The sequence below is a fragment of the Rhinolophus ferrumequinum genome, chromosome 19, assembly GCF_004115265.2.
Source record: "Rhinolophus ferrumequinum isolate MPI-CBG mRhiFer1 chromosome 19, mRhiFer1_v1.p, whole genome shotgun sequence".
NCBI classification, from domain to species: Eukaryota; Metazoa; Chordata; class Mammalia; order Chiroptera; family Rhinolophidae; genus Rhinolophus; species Rhinolophus ferrumequinum.
Window position 1 is genome coordinate 24,502,941 of NC_046302.1, and position 24,062 is coordinate 24,527,002.

Sequence of the window (24,062 nt, forward strand, 5' to 3'; positions counted from 1 at the left end):
CAGATAACAATTTGAGATATCACAGCATCTGCTCACACTAGGAAATCTAAGGGAGAGAAGATTACAGTTATCCAGTTGGATATGACAGGGCCTTATGCTGGGAATGAAAAGGAAATATCAACTTCAAACAGCAGTATAAATAGGATGGTGTGGTCACACTGGTTATAAACACATAAGGAGAGAACAGGGCCAAAAATATTTGTTCTGGTGCCTTCTGAGAAGTCATCTCATACATTCTGCAATGACTCTTGCTAGTCTCCTTTGCAAAGAGTGGCCCTGCTTCACTTTGACTTTATATTTTCATCTGTAGACCTCTAACAGCTTTCACATTTTTGTACTGACTGGCGTTGTATTGAAACATGTCTAACCTGTCACTTGTACAGGGTCATCTTTCTTCTTGTCCCTGAGAAATTATTTCTATTTCCATTCTGCTCTAACCCCAGTCCAGACTGAATTTCTTTTTAAGATCCCTAGCAAAGATTTAATAGATCTCATCGTATTGATTCTAAGAATCAGTTTATGCGTTTTCTGTATTTACTGGTTTGTGCTAAACTGACTAAATTTTCATTTTCTCTAATTTTTTTCTCAATTCTGTGCTTAGTTTTCCTATTTGTATAGTGCCTCAATACATTCTAACCACTTCTATCTCTCTATTTATGAGAGCCAAGAGGTAAATAGGGGTCCATACACTAAAAACCATGCAATGATATGTCCAAAGTCTATATCTTTTGAGAACAGTTTTGTTGTTGTTATTGTTGCTTTCTAATAGCCAAATTTTCTTTATCAGTCAAGATAGTCAAATAAGATTGAAAACCATGCATGATGATATTCATTAAGGAAAATGAAGTAACTGTGACAGTAGAGCAAGGAAACCGATTTTTTTGTATGGTTGATAAAGGATGTGTCTATTCTGCTTTCTTTTCGTGGCTGATAAACTGGTTCTGAAAGTAATTTCAGAAGAGTTTTCAAAAGGTAGCATCATAGGAATAACCAGTGATGAGGCTTTCAGAGTCATTATTTATGAGTATAAATATGTATCTATATAGATATAGATATATATATATCTCTCTATATATATATCTATATCTGTATATCTATATTTGCACATATAAGTCCTGCCCAAAGGTACACAAATTACTAAAGACGAGTCTGGTAACAATAGTATATTATCAGATATCTCACCACATAAGTGGCATTCATTTATTCATATACAACAGAGACATTTCACCAGACTCTGGTGGTAGACGCAGTTTTAGCCAATCTAACACCTTGGCTAACATATGTTTGCCTAGGTAAGTAATGAGGTGAAAGAATGCCAGAAGTGGAAGCCTCGCCTCAAAGAAAGCAGTTTTCTTGATTTTCCAGACTGCTCTCATTTTTACTGCTAATTCTGCCTGGGCTCCTGCTGATCATTTGCAAAGGGATCTGATACTGTTTTACTTTCAATTTGGGGAATATTTTACAATTTGTCTTGGAGGAGAGAGCTCAAGGTAAAACTGGTAAAAAAAAAAAATGAGAATTTGTCGGAACGCACTTGTTGAATCAAATAGATTTGAATTGAACACCACTAGACCCAGTAGTATTATGACAGGGAAGAGGAAATTTGTGACAATTGCTCAATATTTGTGGATTGCCCACTATATACTAGTGTGCTATGAAAGAAGGAGCAAAGTTAACAACACTTTTGACCTCCAAAAGCTTCCATGCTGCAATGGGTGATGAGAGTCAGAAATACTGACTTCGCTCAAAAACATATAGCTGTAATGAAGGACAGTAGAGCAAATTATCACCATGCCCCCAATGATGTTACGGAGAAGTTTCAAATCATGTTTCAAACCAAGATTGTAAATACATGTCCTTGGCAAATTATACCAATTATACCTCCCTGGTTGGGTTGTCATGCATATAAATATGTTTGACAATTAAGTTCATGAATTCATCCTAGAAAAAGTGCTACATACCTCATTGCTGAATATCACTACGGTCACCTTCAAAGTACTCCCTTTGGGAAGCTATGCACTGATGCCAGCACCTAGTCCACCCTCCAAAGGAATTTTGGAACTCTTTTTTTCTGGAATGCCCATCAGAGCTGTCGTCATATTACCCTTGATGTCCTGAATGTCATCAAAATGTCTTCCTTTCAATATTTCCTTTATCTTTGGGTAAAGAAAGAAGTCATTGGGGGCCAGATCAGTTAAGTAGGGAGGGTGTTCCAATACAGCTATTTGTTTACTGGCTAAAAACTCCCTCACAGACAGTGCCGTGTGAGCTGGTGCATTGTCATGATGCAAGAGCCATGAATTGTTGGCAAAAAGTTCAGGTCATCTAACTTTTACACTCAGCCTTTTCAGCACTTCCAAATAGTAAACTTGGTTAACTGTTTGTCTAGTTAGTACAAGTTCATAATGAATAATCCCTCTGATATCAAAAAAGGTTAGCAACATCGTTGCAACAAATTCACAAATTTAATTGTCCGACCTCATTTAACCTTGTTTTATGTCTATTTCTGTTTAAATATACATTATGTAGTATATTCTGTTGATTTGTTAATATTGAATTCACAGTTAACATCACTGTAACTCATGACCAAACAAATCTTGTTTAGTATATATTTTCTCTATAAGGTACATCACAGACTTCTTATATTTTTAAACACTAAGTATCACTCCAGCACTACATTTGTGGGTTATTTTAAACAATAACATTATAAATAAGAAAGCACAGCACAAAATATGCAAAAAATTGGTACTAAATAGATGGTTACAGTATGAAAGATGAAACAGGTTATTGCCTTATTCAAGCTCTGCTAGAATGAGCACGTTGGACAACTCAAATTTTTTGTCCCTCTGCACATGTCCACAAATGACTGCAAAAGTGCCTCAAGTGCCAATTTTTAGGTTACAAATAAATTTTACCAAATAGATAAATTTACAAATATGGACTCCAAGGATAATGAGGATTGACTGTGTATTTTGTTCTTCATATATTCTTATTGGTAAACATGGCAGAGCCCTGTCATCAAGGTACTTGCTATCTGGTTGGGGATATGAAAAACTGAAAGAATAATATCTGCTCTACCACACTGGCCCCTGAACACTTTCAGTTAACCTGAATACCTACCGCTTTACACTGTCAAATTGATTTGGATGGTTGGGTTTCACCATTTTGGAATAGATGGATCACTTAACCCAGTGAGGCCAGACAGCTTGGCTGCTCTGTACTTTCACACTCTGCCACTGGATAATATTACTGATAACCATCTTTACCAGCCCAGCAGTTTCTCTAAGTTTTCACACACTCCCGATTTCCAACTATCTGTTGTTGATTATCCAGGGGGAAATATAGCAATATAGAGCTTTAGTAAACTGATTTCTTCTGTCTTCACTCCATTAAAACCATCTCCACATCAACGAGGAAACTTATAAACAAATCTTATCAGACTCGCCTGATCAGAAAATCACTTAGAGATCTTATTTGAAAGAAACATAGATTTCTCCTATAAAATAGATCAGAATTTCCAGGGAAAGTTTCTGAAAGTCTGTATTTTTATCAAGTGTTCTACAATTTATATATATATATATATATATATATATATATATATATATATATATATATGATTAGATGAGTTCTCAGCCTTAACAGATCTCCAAAATCTATGAGAACATGGAAAAGAATAAACAAAAACAATAAGATAGCTGACTCAAGATTTTCTTTAGACTTTCCATTTGGACTGAGGTTCTTAATTGAATTGAGCTATCAGAAAGCCTCAGCCTTAAATAACTTTCACTTAAGTAACAGTTAAAAACATACAAATGGAATTACAATGGATAAGTTAGTTGGAGGTATGGTCCTAGTTGGTGAGTAAGGAGGTGGCAATAATTGTTGTAAAATATTTAATATATTTAAATTTGAGACTCATTGATTCTAAGTGCTTTCTTGATCTTACCCGAAGGCACCAACAGAAAATTTTTAGCAACTATGTCAAAGCGGCTACCTGGCTGATAGCAATTGTAAGACACAAAGGCACAATTTGTATTAGATGAATTTCCATTGTAGAGGTATGAAAATGTAAAACAACAACAACAAATAACAAAAACATAAAAAGTGGCAAATAATTGATGAATTCATGGTTATGTTATTATATTATTACACGGACTTATTTTTACATAAATTATATTTGTCCCAATCATATTAAAGACTGTTTTTCCAACTAGGAAAAAGTGATCGGAGACAGTCTTGAACACTTAAGAAAATCATTTGAATACATGGATCATTTGCTTAGGCTTATATGTTTATTTTTAACTTCTCACACACGCACACAAAACTGTTCTATTTTTTACTAACTCATATTATTTACTCATTAACAATATCTGTTTTCCTTTAAATCTATTACTTGCCCCTGGTTGCATTTCAATTATTCATTTAAACTCCTATTCAACATCTTCTTACTGTGGTTTGAATTTTTACTGCTGCAGTTACTCTTCGGCAACATATGGAAAGGTGCCATGTTAATAAAGAGCTTGATTTTTACTTAATCTCAGAGCCCAGGCTTTCATGGATCACTTTCCTCTACCTTGTTTGTAATAATTAGTCCAAGTTACTGGTTCTCAAACTCTGGTGAATATTTGAATTTTCTATGGAGCTTTTTAAAACCACATCTGCTACAGCTGTATCTTAGAGTTTCTGAGTCAGATCTTGAACAGGATTCAGGCATGGGAAGCACAGGGTGCATCACATCACCAGGAGAATACAGGGTGAGCTCTGGCACTCTTAGATTTCTTCATGTCCATAAGAAGGGCATCTGTACACAAGTTCTGCTGCCCCTGGCTGCACCGACTTTGACCTTGGCTTCTTAAGAGACCCAACCCTGCCGTCCAGATTTCTACACCTAATAGCTTTACATACACATTGTCATTAATTGATCGAGTTTCTGTGCTCCATTTTGATCATCCATACATCACATAGAATTTCCAGCTAAGAAATTTAATTTATGCATGCTGGTAAAAGAATGGGTGTGAATTCATTAATATGATATCATTTATAGGTTAAGTAGATGCATTTTAATTTTTTTCTGAGAAAATACTTTAAACAAAAAACTTGCATTAATAAAGAGAATTCGAGGCTGTGCGCTAACGTGTTAAAGTGATTCTTTTATTTTGATTAGAGTTTTTGAATCCTTCAAATCAGATCCAGAAATCGGTCACCTATTCCACCTCTGTGCATAAGCAATCTGTTATCACTTTTAGAGATCACATCCTTTAAAAAGCCTACATCGATCATTTGGTATTATATCATGATTCTCCACCCTTCATGGTCATTTAATCTTTACCTTTCTTTCATAATGTCAAGCGAACATATATCCAAATGTTAGATATGAGTGAAAATGGTTGTGTGGCTTTCCCAGTATAAGAATAGTTTGAAAAAACTGAATGCAAGAAATGTATTCTCATGTTCTAAAATATTGCATAGCATAGATTGGATGGTTAATGTGATTGCTATTAAAACAAATCAATAATGAAACCCTTCAAACATTGAAGCATTCAAACAGCTGAATAACATTAATTGAAAATCATGATATATTATAAATCAAAGATGGCAAATCGATAAGGTGAAAGGTGCACCTGTGGTGATCAGTCTTGGTTGCATTTTCCTGACAGATGACCACATAATATTGATTGGGAATAAGATTATAATGAATAGATGGGATAAGCTGGTGTCTGGAAAATTCACTGCTTACATCCACAGAGAAAATTGGGACTTAATTAATTAGGCCTCTTACGTGTACATCATTACATAAGCAAACAAGAAATACTCATGTGAGAATAGTGGCCTAGTTAAATTAAATGGTTAGTATATATTGGATAATAGAAAATTGAAAGTAGGAAGCTGTGTCATATATCATAAAATTTTGGAAGCAAAAGGTACCTTGGAGAACATAATTCAACACTCATTTTACAGATGTGGAAACAAAGGGGCAAATCAAATAAATGATCTGATCAAGCCAAAACAATAGGTAATATCTAGATCTAGAAACCAAGACAAGATTCCTTCTGTTTCTAATGTATATATGTAATGTGTAGGAATTATACACACGTTATTAGTATTTCTATTGTGAAAGGTATTTCTATGATTAAAGTGTGCGGGCCACATGTTGCCCGTCAAATAGCAGACCAGCCAGGGCTTTGTCACATGGTGGTGTGGTGGCAGGGATCCAAATAGATAACTATCAGGACACCAATGCGTTGGTTTTCTGGAATTTGTGTTCTGTTTTACCAGAAATAGAATTTTACTTAAGAAAGCTGGATCTCCAGAGAAGTCCGTAAAAGTTTTCAGGCCAAGCACGCATCTTTTCTTCTGCAAATGGAAAGAGGGCTGGCAACACTTTTTGATTTATGATTTAAGGAGAAATAGTTGAATTCTAAAATGTGTTATTATCAATTTGAATAGTCACAGAATGAAATTTCTAGTATGTTTTCTAGGGTGACATGCTATAGTATGTATTACTATCTATTACTACTACACTTTTCACTACCCCCAAATTTCAAATTCAATAAATGAGATAGGGGCTGGAATTGTGTTTTAATGAAGCCCACTTGACTAAACTGTATGTTGGCTTTATAAACCACTGGCTCCCAAAATACATATTTCAAGATCCTTAGCATGGCATGTAGATCCCTTTATGATCTGAAAAAAGAATGACCTTTATTTCTTTCTGCTATAATCAAGATGAGCTATGTTCCTTGACTTTCAAACATGTAATGATTCATTGTCATTTCCTAATGCATATTGTAAATCATTATAGTGTATTCTACACTTCCAGTGTTTCCATTCACAAACTCTAACCAGTGCTTAATCATCTCCAACCCTAATTCTCACTGACTTTATATACCACTTATCTATTGCTTTATTACAAACAAGCCAAGATCTAGTGGTTTGAAACAATCATTTATTTAAACGATGATTTTGTGAATTAGCAATTTGGGCTGGCCCCAGCTGGGTTGTTCTTCTGTTGGTGTCAACCAAGATCACTTATGTAAATACAGTCATCTGCCACTCAGTTGAAAAGGTCTGCTGCTGGAAATTGGCTGGCTGTAGGTTAGATGACAAAAATGAGTGGGCTACATTTTGCCCATCAAAGAGCCAACTAGTCAGGGCTTTGTCACATGGTGGTGTGATGGCAAGGATCCAAAAATCATAAATATAGGGAAAACCTCATTGTACAAAAACATTTGAGTCTCTGCTTACATCATAATGCTAATATTCTATTGGCCACAGAAAGTGACATGACCAACCCAGATTTAAGGGTGAATTAACAGGCTTCACTTCTTGATAGAGAGATCTGTGATAATCACATACAAAAGTATAGATGCAAGGATGAGAATTTGTCATCATTTTCACAATCTATCATACATTGATACTGGTCATGATTGTTCATTTGCCTGAATAGAATGTCAGAAATTAAATTGCTTGATAAAAGTCAGTTTTGGAGAGTCAAGCCAAGATCCATTTGGCTCCAAAGATATTGAATTCCCCTTATGACAGATCTTAAATGTATCTCACACTTCTTTCTTTCATCTACCCTCTGTTATCTTAGTTCAACCCATCATCTATGACCTGCATATAACTTTGTGTTTCCAACCCCCTTCATGCAATATATTTTCCATAAAGTAACATGGGTGATATTTTAAAATATAAATGAAATTATGCTATTTCTCTAATTAAAACCTTCCAATGGCTTGCCATCCTTCTTCTTAAAAAATAAAAATCTAAAGTTATTATCTTGATTTACACTATCTTAAAAGATCTTCTCCCTTGCTTTGCTCCCCACACATATCATTCTATCCTGTCCAGGTTTCACTGTGCTTGAGCCACACTGATCTGTTCATTGTTTCTCTAATACACTAAGTTTATTCTCCTTAAATGCCTTTGTTTTGCTGTCTATGGATACAGAACTTCTGAAATAAAGACTCTTCTCTTGGACTACTTGGCTCTCTCTCTTTATGCAGGCTCATTGACAACAGCAACTCATAGAAAGGACTTTTCTGACTATTTTCTGTAAAGTAGACATGCATTTCCTTGAGTCCTTCCCAATGACAATTTATTGCATTAATTTTTGGGGAATGGTGTAGATATAACACTCATCAGTATTTGAAATTATCGTGCATATTCATTTAGTTTTATAAGATCTATTTTCTTGCTATCCTTTTAAACCAAGTGACAGTAGAGACCTTGTTTATCATAATCAGTGCTGCACTCTTAATCAAGGACCATTTCTTGATATGACATTTGTTGAATTAAGAAATAACATGCTTCAGAACTTGGAAAAGCCCATGAAAAATAACACGGTTCTTTCCATACCCTTGACAGCTTTCAGTAATGAGCTGAAGTCCACATATAATAAAGCTCATCCTCCTAAAGTTTGTGTGTTGTTTTTTTTTTTTCTTTGTCAGAGTCCCTACAATATTTTGGACATGATCTTAAAAGAATTAAAGCATTCATCTTCAGCGTATGTAGGTCGCGTATGACTTTAGGGATGTCTACATAACCAAAGGGGAAACAATGGTCTGCTTTGAAACTAATTTTCTCTAACATCTAAATGACTGACATTATATTCCTACCAGGTGGGACAGAGGGGAATTATAAAGATTGAAGAAAATTGAAGACCTGAATGATGGAGAGGAGAAATATAAAAGAATTGTGGATTTAGTGACACAGAAGATAAAGTTCATTGCATTGCTTTGATTAAAACCTTATTTTGGTTTATCTTGGTAGAGACAAAACCATAAGCTATGTCTGAAGTATTTTTGTCATTTTTGACTTAAAATACAGGGAGCTGTGTTTTAGATATTTTATGACAATTTTCAACACAAATTGTGTGAAGGATTTCACTCTCAGTGGAATAAAATATACTTGACAGCAGAGTTATAACTAGAAGGACTGGTAAGAACAGAGGTATGGAGATTAAGGTATGTGTCCTAGATTTATATGAGCATACACCAAATAGTTCAGTCTCATAATTACCTTAGAGAATTGGTAGAGAAAAGAAAATAACTTGTTAAACTGCAAAGTATACTATCTTCTCTCTTAGAGCTGCTCATTGGGGTATTTTTTAAAACTCTTGTATAAGAATTATAGAAAAATTCCTGAGATTGTTTATGCTAGAATATTGACATTTCCAGAAGATATGTGATATATTGAATGTCTAAAAAGAATATTTTAGACACTGTTTAGAGAGAGCATATATCTTGCTTAGTTGAATTCTCAGTTGAGTATTACAAGACATCAATGTACTTATTATATACTATATGTAAAGCTATGATACACACACACACACACATATTTTTTTATTTTTATTTTTTTTGTTTTTATTGAAATGGTAATATCCTGCACTTAAACTCATTCAAATCTTTGTAGAATTACATTGCTAAACTTGATAATCAGGGTTTTTTGTTGTTGTTGTTTTTTAATTGCTGTAGCTGTTGTTCTGGTTTTGTATATTCAGACCCCTGAATACTGAAGCTACTGGAACAGAAATGTGCACTCAAGTAGACTAAGAATATTTAAGAATCGATATCATTTCTTACTCAATAGAGCTGTGCTTAATTAACGCCTACTAAGTGGAGGGACTAGGCAAAATACTATGGAAAATGCAAAATAACAGATAGATGTCTTTTTAGAAAAGTAATTTAAATTACTTTTTGGTAAAGATAATACATATTTACAAATCAATAAAACATAAGGTGGAACTAGGTGCTTAAATTGCACACTTTATTTTATTAAAGTTTTTTTTTATCAAAATATAGTTAACATGCAATATTATATTAGTTTCAGGTGTACATCATAGTTATTTAACATTTATATACCTGAAGAAGTGATCACCATGATAAGTCCAGCAACTATCTGACACCGTGCCATATAATTGCAATATTATTGACTATATTCCCTATGCTGTACATTACATCCCATGGCTTACTTGTTTTGACCGCGAAATTTAAACTTCTTACTCCCCTTCACCTTTTTTCTCCCTTGTTAAAATTTTCAATTAAAGTGCATATTTAGTATTATTTTACATTAATTTCAGGTGTACAGCATAATGGTTAGACATTTATATAAATTAAAAAGTGATCCCCCTGACAGTCTAGTACCCAGCTGACACAATACATAGCTATTGCCATATTATTGATGATATTCCCCATGCTTTACTTTACATCCCCATGACAAGTTTGTAACTACCAGTTTGTACTTCTTAATCCCTTTTCCTTTTTCACTCTGCCACCAACCCTCTCCCATCTATCACCCAGATAAATCTAGTACCCATCTGACTCCATACATAGTTATTACAATATTATTGACTATATTCCTTAGGCTACATCCTACATCCCCATGACTATTTTGTAACAACCAAATTGTACTTCTTAATTTCTTCCCCTTTAGCACACACTCCCCACCCCTTCTCATCTGGCAACCATCAAAATGATCTCTGTATGATTTGTTTCTGTTTTGTTTATTTTGTTTTTTAGATTCTATATATAAGTAAAATCACAATGTATCTGTCTTTCTCTACCTGACATATTCCACTCAGCACAATACCCTCCAGGTCCATCCATCCCACCAGAGATGACTAGAACTAATTCCCTTCCATGGGCGTACAATATTTCATTGCATATATGAGCTATGACAATTAAGTTAACACACTAATTCTAGGAAAAGGGCTACATACCTCATTGCTGAATATCAATACAGTTACCTTCAAAGTACTCCCTTTGGGGAGTTATGTACTGATGCCAGTGCTTAGTCACCCTTCAAAGCAATTTTGGTACTCTTTCTGGAATGGCCATCAGAGCTGTTGTCGTATTACCTTGATGTCCTGAATGTCATCAAAATGTCTTCCTTTCAATATTCCCTTTATCTTTGGGTAAAGAAAGAAGTCATTGGCGGCCAGATCATGTGGGTAGGGAGGGTGTTTCAATCCAGTTATTTGCTTACTGGCTAAAAACTCCATCATGGACAGTGCTGTGTAAGCTGGTGCATTGTTGTGATGCAAGAGCCATGAATTGTTGGTGAAAAGTTCAGGTCGTCTAATTTCTTCATGCAGCATTTTCAGCACTTCCAAATAGTAAACTTGGTTAACTTTTTGTCTATTTGGTACAAATTCATAATGAATAATCACTCTGTTATCAAAAAATGTTAGCAACATCATTTCAACACATTTGTGAATTTAATTATCAGACCTCGTACGTACCACCTACTCTTTATCTATTGATTCATTGAGGGACACCCAGGCTGCCTCCACATCTTGGCCATTGTAAACAACACTGAAGTAAACATATAAATGCACATATCTCCTTGAATTAGCATTTGGGTTTCTTTGGATAAATACCCAGGAGTGGGATTACTGGGTTCTTCGTCTCTTGTTATAGCATTTGACTTAAAGTCTATTTTGTCTGATAAAAGTATTGCTACCCCTGATTTTTTTTGTTTTCATTTCCATTTTTATAATATCTTTTTTCCATCCCTTTACTTTTGGTCTGTGTGATCTTTTGCTCTGAAGTGTGTGTCTTGTAGGCAGCATATATGAGTCTTGTTTTCTTATGCATTCGGCCACCCTATGTTTGAATAGAGCATTTAATTCATTTAAACTTAAAGTAATTGTTGATAGAGATGTAGTTATTGCTATTTTATTATTCATATTTTTATCTTTTTTTTTTTTTCCTTAAAGATGTTCTTCTAAGATTCCTTGTAATACTAGATTGGTGGTGATTAACGACTTCAGCTTTTTCTTGTCTGGAAGCTCTTTATCTGTCCATCTATTCTAAATGATAGCTTTGCTGGATAGAGTAACCTTGGTTGTAGGTCCTCACTTTTTATCACTTTGAATCCCTTCTGGACTGCAAAGTTTCTGTTGTGAAATCAGCTGACAGTCTTATGGGAGCTTTCTTGTAGGTAACTAACTGCTTTTCTCTTGCTGCTTTTAGTATTCTCTCTTTGTCTTTAACCTTTGCTATTTTAATTACAATGTGTCTTGGTGTGGGCCTATTTGGGTTCAACTTGTTTGGGACTCTCTGGGCTTCCTGGGCTTGTATGTTTATTTTCTTCACCAGGTTAGGAAAGTTTTCTGCCATTTTTTTCTTCAGATAGGTTCTCAACCCCTTACTTTCTCTCTTCTCCTTCTGGTACTCCTATGATGCAAATGTTGGTATGCTTAATGCCCCAGACGTCTCTTAAACTATCCTCACTTTTTTGGATTCTTTTTTCTTTTTGCTGTTCCATTTGGGTGTTTTCTGCTACTGTGTCTTCCAAATAACTGATTCAATCCTGTGCTTCATTTAGTCTGCTAGTGATCCCTTCTAGTTCATACTTCATATCAGTTAGTGTATTCTTCACTTCTGACTGCTTCTTTTTTAAGGTTTCTACATCCTTTTTTATGCTTGGTATCTTTCTGCTGAAGTTCTCCCTGAGGTCATTGAGCATCCTTATAACCATTGGATCTCTGAGTCTGGTAGATTGCTTGTCTCCATTTTGTTTAGTTCTTTTTCTGAAACTTTGTTCTGTTCTTTCATTTGGAACATGTTTCTTTCTCTCCTCATTTTGGCTGTCTCCCTGTTTTTATTTCTATGTATTAGGTGGGACCACTATGCCTCCCAATTTTAGTAAAGTTCCCTTATGTAGTAGATTTCCTGTGGGACCAAGTTTTGCAGTCTCTCTGGTCACCTGAATCAGATCTCTAGGTTTGTCCCTTGTATGAGTTGTGTGTACCCTCCTGTTGTAGTTTAGACTTGGCTGCTGTTTACATGTCAATAGGAGGGATTGACCCTCTGTCAGATTGGTTGTAAAGACTTGTGTGACTATATGGGCAATCTCTTGTGAATAGATTGATCCCATTTCTGGGTATTTATCTGAAGAAACCCAAATGCTACTTTGACAGGATGTGTACATTCATATGTTCATTGCAGCATTGTTTATAATGGCCAAGATGTGGAGGCAGCCTGGGTATGCATTGATGGATGAATGGATAAAGAAGAGGTGGCACATATATATATACAATGGAATATTGCTTCGCCATGGAAGCAAATGGGTTCTTGCCATCTGCGGCAGCATGGATGGACCTGGAGGGTGTTGTGCTGAGTGGAGTGTCAGACAGATGCAATGTGATTTTGTTTTTATGTGGAATTTAAAGAACAAAATAAACAAACCAGAAACAAACACATAGATATAGAGAACATTTTTTTTTAAAGATTTTATTGGGGAAAGGGAACAGGACTTTATTGGGGAACAGTGTGTACTTCCACAACTTTTTTCCAAGTCAAGTTGTTGTCCTTTCAATTTTAGTTGTGGAGGGTGCCATTCAGCTTCAAGTTGTTGTCTTTTCAGTCTTAGTTGTGGAGGGCGCAGCTCAGCTCCAGGTCCAGTTGCCGTTGCTAGTTGCAGGGGGCGCAGCCCACCATCCCTTGCGGGAGTCAAGGAATTGAACTGGCAGCCTTGTGGTTGAGAGCCCACTGGCCCATGTGGGAATCAAACTGGCAGCCTTTGGAGTTAGGAGCATGGAGCTCTAACCGCCTGAGCCACCGGGCCAGCCCCTAGAGAACATTTTGATGGTTGTTAGATGGGAGGGGTTTGGGGGTAAGTGAAAAAGGGGATGGAATTAAGAAGTACAAATTGGTTATTGCACAGTAGTCATGGGGATGTAAGGTATAGCATAAAGAATATAGTCAATAATATTATAATAGCTATGTATGCTGTCAGATGGGTAATAGATTTATCAAGGTGACAGATGGGAGGAGGGTATAGGGCAGGGTGAAAAAGAGGAAGGGATTAAGAAGTACAAATTGGAAATTACAGAATAGTCATGGGGATGTAAAATAAAGCATAGAGAATATAGTCAGTAATAGGGTAATAACTATGTATAGAGCCAGCTGGGTACTAGACTAATCAGGGGGATCAGTTCTTAAATGATATAAATTTGCAACCACTATGTTATACACCTGAAATTAATATAAAATAATATTCAATGTCAAAATAAATAAATAAATGGCAAAAGCTTTTGCCTGTTTAAAAAAAGTTAACGAGAAAAACAAAAATGAGTGAAGTACTGATCCATGCTAAAACATAGATAAACCTTGGTAACATTATGCTACATGAAAGAAGCCAGTCAGAAAAACTACTTACTGTATGATTTCGTGTCCATGTTCACAAGAGGCAAATTTATAGCGACTGCAAATAAATTAGTGATTGCTTAGGGCTCTGGGATGAGGACAGAGATGAGTGAATGACTGCTAATGGACACGGTAAGTATTTTTACAACTATATGAATATACTAAAAACTGAATTGTACAATTGATGTAAGGGAATCTTATGGATGTGAATTATATCTCAATAAAGCTGTTTTTAAAAGTTTAAAACTGATGCAAAATACTATTTAAGCTCCATTCTGAAGAGCTGGATAACTGTCAATATCAAATGAAGGAGTCTTTAGAAGCAAGGATATTGTCGGGGATAAATGGGATAATTTCATATTGATGACAAGTTCATTTAATCTAGAGGGTGTAACAAACACAAACGTGCATGCAACTACAAACAGCTTCAAAATAAGTGCAGCAAAAACTGATAGTACTGACACAAATAAGATACATTTCCATGATTATAGTTGGATACTGCAACACTACTCTCTTGGTAAATAACAAAACATGTAGATACAAAATCAGCAAGACATGGGAGACCTGAAAAGCATTATTAACCAATTTGAGCTAATTGACATCTATAGAAAACCCCATGCAACAATAACAGAACTTCCATTTTTGTTGTTGTTTTTGTTGTTTTAAGGAGGGCTCAGCTCACAGTGACCCATTCGGGAATTGAACAAGCAACTTTGGTGCTTCCAGCACCATGGTCTCTAACCAACTGAGCTAACTGGCCATCCCCAAACTTCTATTGTTTTTGATTGCATATGTAATATAAACTAAAAGAGACCATATTCTAGTCCCTAAAACACAATTTAGAAAATTTAAAACAATAGAAAGTATACAAAGTATATTCTCAGAACATATGGGAATTGAACTCGAAATCCATGACAGGCAGATATCTGTATAACCTCCATTTGGAAATTAAATGGCACCCTTCTAAATAACCCATGGATCAAATAGGGAATCTGAAGGGAAATTAAAATATGTTCTTAGTTATATGAAAAAAAATCAAATACAATGTGTATACGGACAATGGATATCCGGCTTATGATGAATGCATAGCATTTAATGTTTTATTAGAAAATAAAAAAAGTCTAGAATAAGTAACCTGCAACCAAGCTTCTACCTTAAGAAACTAGTGAAAGAAGAACAAATTAAAATCCAAATAAGAATGAGGAAGGAAACAACAAAGAGAAACAATAAAACAAATTGAAGACAGAAAAACAACACAGGAAGTCAAAGAAAACCAAAATCTAGTTCTTTGAAAAGGTCATTAAAATTGATAAACACCTAGCCAAACTGACTAAGGAAATAGAGAGAAGACTTAATTTATTAATATTTTGAATGAAACAGTGGCTATCACTACCGAAGCACAAACATTACAAGGATAATAAGGGAATACTATGAATAACTCTATGTGTATGCTCAGATGAAAGGAACCAATTCATTGAAAGGGAAAATCTACCAGAATTCACCCAAGAAATAAATATCTAGCATGAATGATACAACGTCTATCAAAGAAATTGAAATCAGTAAAAAATCTTTAAAAAGGAAACAGTTTCACCGGAGAATTTTACTGTATGTGTAAAAAGAAAATTCCAATGGAAAAGAAGTTTTCTCAACTCATCTTATCAGGATGGAATTATCATAATACCAAAATCAGATAATGATAATACAAGACAAGAAAACGACAGATCAATATTCCTCATAAACACAGACACTAAAATCTTCAAGAAAATTAGCGTATCATATTCCACAATGTATCACAATCAAGTAGGTTTTATCACAGGAATTTAAAGTTGGTTTAATATTCATAATCAATTAATACAAGTCACCAAATAAAGAGTAGAGAATAAAAAAACATACAGTCACCTTAATAAGTGCATAAAATACTTTAATAAAATTTATCATCCATTTATGATTTTAAAATGTGTCAATTTTAGAGATATTTTTGTAGAATACTGCTGTTTTACACCTGGACTGAGTCAGTTCTATGTTCATCTTCAGGCATGCGTGGATATCTGACTTTGATTCTTATTTCAGATAAAGGTCATGGTTCACTAGCCAATTACCTAGTGATACAGTAGGCGTTGTTTAGAGACTGATACTCCAATGCTATCACCTAGAGCCAATAAATTTGGTTATGGCTTTTAACTTGTGTAACCCTTCAGACCACCTGATTTGGTTACATGACCAGTGGGCCACTAGATAACCTGTTGGGAACATCTTCCTGAGCACTCCTAAGGTCAAGATTTGTTGCAAATATTTTGGTTGTTTCATCTGGAGATGAAATGCATCTGTGTGAATAAGAAAGACTCCGCAGAACTATACCTTGATATCTCTCAAACTCTTGACACTTTCCTGCACGCTCTTACTCTTCCTGTAACATATACTTTGCTTTTATCAAAAGCCTTACCTAAGTATAGGTAAAGTATAGTATAGATATAATCTAGTCTAGTACAGTATAGTAAAGCACAGTATAGAATAGGTGAATATAGCATAGCATTTGTATAATGTAATGTAGTATAGTATAATATAGTATAGTATAGTACGGTATTGTATAGTATTAGTATAAAATAGAACAGGTAAAATATGCTTGTTCTGTGATATCTAGTGTGTCATTTAAAATACCAAACATGTAATTTTCATAGACGAGAACTTCTTTAATGGGCATGAATAAAAATTTACAGCTAGCATCATACTTAATGTGACATACTGAATTCCCTTAAGATTGGCAATAAGAGAAAAATGTACTCTCATCAGTCCCATCCAACATTCTACAGGAAGTCCTAATCAGTGCAATTGGGCAAGGAAAAAATAAATTCATACACATTGGAAAGTAAAATGAAAAACTCTTTCGGCACACAACTTGATGACTATGTAGATAATCCCAAAGTATGGAAAAGGTCCAAGAAATCATTAATGAGTTTAGCAAGTTCATAAAATGTAAAGGCATAGGATACAAAGTCAACACACCAAAATCAATTTTGGAAAATAGCATTTTTTTTTCACTACAGTTAGATACTGTATTGATAAAGATATAAAGAACTATAACACACAAATACTATACTTAGTCAATTTGTTTTAGCAACCCTTAAATTACTTTGTATGTGTGTGAGGATTGAAGAAACAAGTATATATCTTGTTGATATTAAAAACCAAATTTCCCACTACCAGAGAAAGAAGTTACAAATAAGAAAATCTTAAAGACTAGAATAAACCCTGTGGAGTTCATTGAAAGTCCTAGAGGTAGTAATATTAGTTAATTTTTTAAACATACAACTAAATACACATAAAGAATACATACAGATACAGAAGTAAATATGATTGTTTTATGCATGGGAAAGTATTTTCTATCTCTTTATAGTGAGAAAGTCAGGTAGCAATGATGCCTCAGTCACAATAAAATAATACCCAGGTCTTGATTCCGAAATATTATTTTCCAATAGAAGGAACCACAGCTCCTTAGAAAAGTCATTATTTCCAGGAATGGGGCAGGAAGAACACACGAGGAGGCTGGGGAATCTTGCATTCTAAGAAATAAGAGAGTGCTTTTAAAAGGATGAGGGCATTTTGAAAGGGCATAGGAACCAGCCTGAAAGACTCTACAAATGGCCAAAGCTCTGATAATTTGAGAATTATTATTGAGATTATAACCCACAGAACAAAGTGAATATCTACATCAATAGTAATAAAAGTAAATAATTGAATAAATTAAGTGGGAAAAGGGACAGCTGTTTCTTACAGAAGAATTCCAATTAAAAAATGTAAAAGGAATGAGAAAACCAGGAAATCACCATTAGAGCATCACAGTAATAATTGCTGCAGGCCTGGTATGTTGATGGATGCTAAAATTTGTGGACGAAGGTTTAATTAGAAATAGGATATTTGCATAGTCCAAAAGTATCTTCCTCTAAATAATTATTCATCGCAAAGGGGAAAACGTTAACTTTAAGGTAGAGAAAACTGCCACACACAATGTTAGATAGGGGATGAAGACCAACCTCGCCACTACTAAGGCATATCTACATTATGTAGCCCTCTTATGATACAGTGAAAAGGGGATAGCATTTCTATGGTATTCTTGCCTATGGCCAACCTCAACTTAATCATAAAAAGATATCAAATCAACCCTAATTTGGGGACATTTTACTTAAAAATTAATCAGTAATCTTTAAAAGTGTCAAGGTCATTTGAAAGTCAAGGGAAGACCATGAAACTGTTATGAGACGTAGGAAACATGAAACCAAATGCATTGCAAACTAAAATGATAGGGTGCTGGGAAACACAAATCAAAGGACATTAGTGGAAACACTGGTGAAACAAAGACTGTAGCTTAGTGAAAGGTATTGCACCAGTCTTATTACACATGTGTATACGCACATACACTCTCACACCGGTAAGAACATGTAGAAACAAAGATAGCTTTCTGAATCTGTGGCTTTTTAAATGATTTTTTTTTTTGCTTATGTTTAGTTTTATGCTTTTATTTATAAAATGATAATTACCACTTTAATATATAATATATGCTTTCAGGGCTGGATATTGACAAACTGAGTCTAAAACTTATGTGGAGCAGCAAAAGACCCAGAATACCCCACACAATATTGAAGGAGAAGAACAAAATTGGAGGACTGACACTATCTGACTTCAAAGCTACAATAATCAAAACAGTGGTATTTGTGAAAGAATAGACAAGTCTATCAGTGGAACAAAATGGAGAGTCTCACACTAAATTCATATACATATAGTCAACTGATATTTGACAAGGAGTAAAGACATTACAGTGGAGCAAAAACAGTCTTCAACTAATGGTTCTGGAAACACTGGACATCTACATGTGAAAGAAAGAAAGAGGAAGGAAAGAAGGAAAGAAGGAAGGAAGGAAGGAAGAAAAGAAGGAAGGAAGTGAGAATTATAACATCAAGAGTGAACCAGGTCCACTGCAAACTATGGACTTTGGAATATCATGGTGTATCAATGTAGGTTAACCCATTGTAACAAATGGATCACTCTGGTGGGGGAAGTTGACAACAGGGGAGTCTATGCATGTGAAGGGGCAAAAGGTAAGTGGGAAATCTCTGTATCTTCCTCTCAATTTTGCTGAGAACCTAAAACTGTTTTTAAAAAATCGCCTTTTAAAAAGTCAAAGCAACAACAAAAACACCTATCTGCTGAAATAAAATGCAAACATAATATTTTTCTTTATTATTCTTTATTTGAAAGCAATAATGTGTCCTTTATTCTTAGCTCAAGAATGCAACACTGTAGGAGGCATGATCAAAAAATACGGTGAATATTTAAATTAAAAAATATATTACAGAAAAAGACACATTGACATTAATCTCCCTCAAAATACTCCCCTTGTTTTGAACACACTTATCCCATCATTTTTGCCACTTTTGTGAAGCAGTTCTGGAAGTCCTCTTTTGTGAGTGTCTTTAGTTGCACTGTCATGGCTGCTTCAATGTCCTAAATCAATTCAAAACATTTACCTTTCATGGTCATTTTGACTTTGGGGAAGAACCAGAAGTCCCACAGTGCCAGATGTGGTAAATAAGGTAGATGAGGACACACCGTGATGCTTTTATTTGAGAGAAATTGCCATACTAGAAGCGATGTGTGACACGGAGCCTTTCCTTTGTGATCAAAAGGTACGGCAAATGCTGCTGCCGAGTCCCGTCCAACAGAAAGGCAGGGATCTTCAATACAGGAAATGGCGCAATGAACCTTAGTAACAGTGTGTAACAAGTTTCAACTTGTTCAGTGCAGTCAGTCAGGTGTGAGCTACGTTTGTGAGAAGCTGTGTATTAAAGTGTGCCATAAATCATCCTCCATCATGACAATACTCTGTGTCACACATCGCTTCTGGTACAGCAATTTCTGTCAAATAAAAACATTATGGTGTGTCCTAATCCACCTTATTCACTGGATCTGGCACCATGTGACTTTCGGCCCTTTCCCAAAGTCAAAAATGATTCAGGATATTGAGGCAGCCACAATAGGGCAACGAAAGACACTCATGAAAAGGGACTTCCAGAAATGTTTCAGACAGTGGCAAGGATGATGAGATAAGTGTGTAAGAAGTGAGGGGGATATTTTGAGGGGGATTAATGGCAATGTGTCATTTACTGTAATATATTTTTTTTTTATTTAAACATTCACCATGTTGTTTGATCACACCTCTTATATATGTTATATCATTTTCTTTTCTATATCCTGGATCTATTTCAATAAGGACATGCTGCTATTCTTATATCAGAAATTATTGTTAAACCCTCCCCCAATATTTTAACTTTTAGAAACTTTGGATTACTTTTTCGGACTTGTTTTCCAAAATTTTAAGTCTTGTCGAGATAACCCAATATTATCTTAAAGTGAATAAAACAAAACAACCACAACAAAGGAAAAAAAAAAAAACACCTGAATTTAATTTGTTCTCCACCAATTATAAGCAGTGTGATCCTGCACACATTGATACTTGACCCTCGATTTTCTCATATTTCAATTGGTAATAAAAAGGCCCACTCTACTGATTTATTTTGATTCTTGTTAGTATCAAATGAGGCAATATCATATGAAAGGGCAGACAATATAAAGAAAGAACACAGATTAATACACTGAGCAAAGCAGCAAGTAAAATCCTTTTAACTCTCAAACTGCAGCTGGAGAGAGACATTGGTGGTGAAACAAAACTCTCCTTGAAGAAAAGGATTTCTAAATTGACCTGGGCGGTCTTCAGTGTGAAATTTACCCTGGAGAAGCACTTCCACTCTCACCTTCCATGTGAAGACAGAGGTTGTCAGCTGGCATAATCTATCAGGACAGCTGCAGAAAGTAATTTACAGAAATGTTGTAGCAGTCATTTATTTATTGATTTTTTCCTTGAAAGCGTTAGGAGAGACCATTCACATATTAGGTCACTCAAATATCAGCTGTAGCCCAGTTGTCATGAACCAACTCTGTTTAACCTTGTGTCAACTTGTATGGAGACCTGGTCTCTTCTGCCTTTCGGTGTGTCATGTATTTGTGGATTGTGGTGAATATTTTGTTTGGGAAATTGTACTGAGGAGAAGGCTGTGGATGGCGACTGTTGGTGGTAATGTTGCATATCTCTTACAAGATAATACCTCATTTTATACACACGCACACAGTTTGTTTTGGTTTGTTTTTTCCTCTTTTTAAAGCTACCCTTAGTCCATATAGCCAAGAAGTGGTCCTTCTTCCCTAACTCTTCTATTAATTGTTTAACCGTGCTCCTGTATTCTGCCTCCATCTCTCATATTCCCTTTTGAAATATCAGATTTCTCTCCCATACAATTATGAAGATTAGCTTCCCTTTTCCTTGGGAAAATGGGGTACCCGCTTCAATCCGGGCCCCGTGATGCTTGCTTTTATCTTGCAGAGGTATCATTCTCAAAAAAGAAGTTTTATTCTATGAAAATAATTATTTTTCCAGGTGCTAGGATTATGTTTTTTTTTCCTAAATTAGTATGATAACTATTGAATATATTGGTTTTCAATTACCCACACCCTCCCCAGACTTTTAGGATTAGGATCAGATAATCATTTGCCAACCCTGTTCACTTCCGAGTAGCTAACAATATCTATTAAAGCATAGTATCCTCTGCAGCTCTCTTTCTAACTAAAGTCTGTTTTTGTTTTTGTTGTGTATGGGTAATTTTCTCCTTTCAGAATTTTAGTGACATTTTAGAAAGCAACCTCATGAACACCTCCCATAAAGCAGGCAATGTGTGGGCGACACTTCTGATTGGAGCTATTGGTTCCCTGGGTTTTCTATTTTAGTGCAGCTAGTAAACAGTGTGGAATATTACATAGATCACTGCTGGTTTAGACCATATTTATTTCAAGTTAGGATGAGTTGTGTTTCCTTGGGTTCACACTCTTTTGGTTAGATTTGCCCAAACATGATACTGCTTGACATTTACTGTTTCTATCTCCCTTGCTTTATCTCCTTTGAAATCAATGTCTCATCTCCCTTTCATTTCACCTTGATAGAATTTGTTGTTGCATGCTATTTTTTCAAAATTCACATGCAATAAATTTCACTTTTTAAAAAGTATAGCTATGAGTTCTCACATGCAAATAGATTTGCATGTAACAAACAACTACACAGACAGAATGCAGAAAAATTCCGTTATCCCTAAGAATTCCCTCATGATCCGCCTTTATATTCACACACAGTTCCACCCTACCCCCTGGCAACCACTAATGTGTTCTCTGTTCCTGTATTTTGATCTTTTCTAGAATAAATGGGACCATACAGTATGTAACCTTTTAAAACTGGATCATTTCACTTAGCATAATATGTTTGAGATTCATTCATGTGTGAGTTGGGTGAATCAATGGTCTTTTCTCTTTTTATTGCTAAATAATATTCCATTTTGTAGATATGCCATAGTATATCCATATACCCACTGAGGGACATTTGAATGGCTTCCAGTTTTTGTCTATTATGAGCAAAGCTGCCATAAACTTTTGCATGCAAGTCTTTGGGTAAAATAGGTTTTTATTTCTTTGGGGTAAACATCTAAGAATGGGATTGCTGGGACATAGAAAAACTTTATGCTTAATTTTATGAAAAAAAACTGCCAGACTGTTTTCCAAAGTGGTTGTACAGCTGCCCATTCTTTTTAAACCTCCTTGTCTTATTTAATAATCACATGATTTTGTTTTATCTCAGTGAGAAAAGATAATTGTAGCTGTTTTTAAATTTGTCTTTAGGTAATTAACATATTGTAAGGGAAGACTTCCTCTGAGGTCTTACGTGGTTGAACTTATTTTATGTTGCAGAAGTCTAAAAAAGGCGAGCAAGTATGTCTTCTTAGCTAACTCTCCTTTAAATTTCTTGTTTACTTTTCACCGATACTGTGCAAAAATAACATAAACTTGCATGTAACATCCTATCATCAACCTTGAAAATAAAGTGGTGAGATTTATTTGGCTCTTGTGTAATACAGCAAGATCTCGAAATCACTTCTGCATTCTGGACATCTGGACTTGCAGCATGAATTATGAATTAGAAGCCTATTTAGGAATAAGGCTGGAATAATTTGAAGGAAACATAGAGCTGATCACATAGATATTCATTTTCTCTAGAACTTTCCTGAGTTTCAGTGATCATTCCACTTTGAATTTTTCTCTGGTGATCTCTAATTGAATCACGTCATGGAAAAATAAAGGATAGCCACAAATATGTAGTTCTTACCTTGCATATAGTCATCTTTTATACACCTCAAATCAATGATACAGTATACAAATAAAGGTCATGCCAAAACTAGATTTGAAAATCCGTTCTGACCTATGTTGGTTTGGGAACAGCTGAGCTGTGTTTAGCTACTTAACACAATTGTTTTCAAACTAGGTAAATTCTGCAGTCATTATTATTTCAACGTTTTCTCCCAGACTCCAAGACCTCAGATTGCACCCAGCAGTGTTAGACCTTATCCCCCCAAATGTTCTTTTTCCTGGGTTATTAGTGAAACCAACAGGAAAAAGTTTCCTAATATCTTCCACCTATAAATAGCTCAAACATAATCTTTCTAAAGACAGTCTTCTAATGGGTACCTCCTCCCAGGTTTATCCGGTCACAATATCAAGATGTTTACCCCCCAACAATGCCTGAGAGAATGTTCATTGGAGTTTCAGGTAAAGATACAGGAAGATTACAGGGTGACAGACTGAACCCACACCACACAAAGTGTCTACTAATTATAAGCAATCCATCTAACTATAATCATACAGGTGGATCCCTGTTTTACCCTCACTGGAAACACGGTAAATGGTTGCCATGTACAGCTCGGGAATACTTTTTCCCTGGTCTTAAATCTATGCTGGTCTACATTTGGCTTCTACCCTTCT